Source organism: Seriola lalandi, unplaced genomic scaffold (genome assembly GCF_002814215.2).
Source record: "Seriola lalandi dorsalis isolate HSWRI2012SDOR001 ecotype SW California unplaced genomic scaffold, Sedor1 jcf7180002000062, whole genome shotgun sequence".
In the NCBI taxonomy this organism is placed as follows: domain Eukaryota; kingdom Metazoa; phylum Chordata; class Actinopteri; order Carangiformes; family Carangidae; genus Seriola; species Seriola lalandi.
This window is the reverse complement of record NW_019470725.1, coordinates 1-642: the sequence shown is the minus strand read 5'-3', so window position 1 is coordinate 642 and position 642 is coordinate 1. Positions and strand designations below refer to the sequence as shown.

At 44.1% G+C, this 642-nt stretch overlaps 1 non-coding gene across 1 annotated transcript; it reads left to right on the top strand.

Annotated features, from left to right (window-relative positions):
- The first annotated feature begins 489 nt into the window (after nt 1-489).
- LOC111662141 (U6 spliceosomal RNA) lies at nt 490-596 on the top strand. Its single transcript, XR_002761292.1, has one exon. It is a non-coding gene; the product is annotated as a U6 spliceosomal RNA (small nuclear RNA).
- Nucleotides 597-642: the final 46 nt, after the last annotated feature.

The following is a 642-nucleotide window of genomic DNA, read 5'->3' as shown; positions in this document are numbered from 1 at the left end:
AAAAAGAGGAATTAGGACAGCTGCCTTTTGCATGTGTGGAATGAGTGGTGTTCCTTGCCAGGCTTTGCAACTGTGAGCAGTACATAGAGCAGGCATGGCCAAATGAGGAACTGGCAAAAAGAGGAATTAGGACAGCTGCCTGTTGCATGTGTGGAATGAGTGGTGTTCCTTGCGAGGCTTTGCAACAGGAAACAGTACATAAAACAGGCGTGGCCTAATGAGGAATGGGGACGGTTTCCTGTTGCAGCTGGAAAAATTGTTTTCAGTGTCAAAGATATTTTGGTCATACTTTGTTAGTTAATTTTGTAATCATGTAATTAAGCAGTTAGTATGCTATTATTACAAATGTGTAATTGATAAGTGAAGAAACAACTACTCCAATACTTGTGATGCCACCTATTAGGGATGGGAGAACTTGAGTCTGCACCACTGCAACGGGGTTGATCTCCCGACCTGGGCATATAATGCAGCCGTCGCACAAGGACCAATGTGCTTGCTCAGGCAGCACATATGAAAAATTGGAATCGATACAGAGAAGATTAGCATGGCCCCTGCGAAAGGATGACACGCAAATTCGTGAAGCGTTTCCACATTTTCATCTGCTGCCGTAGAGCAACTAAAAGTGAGGGTTGCCAGTTACTT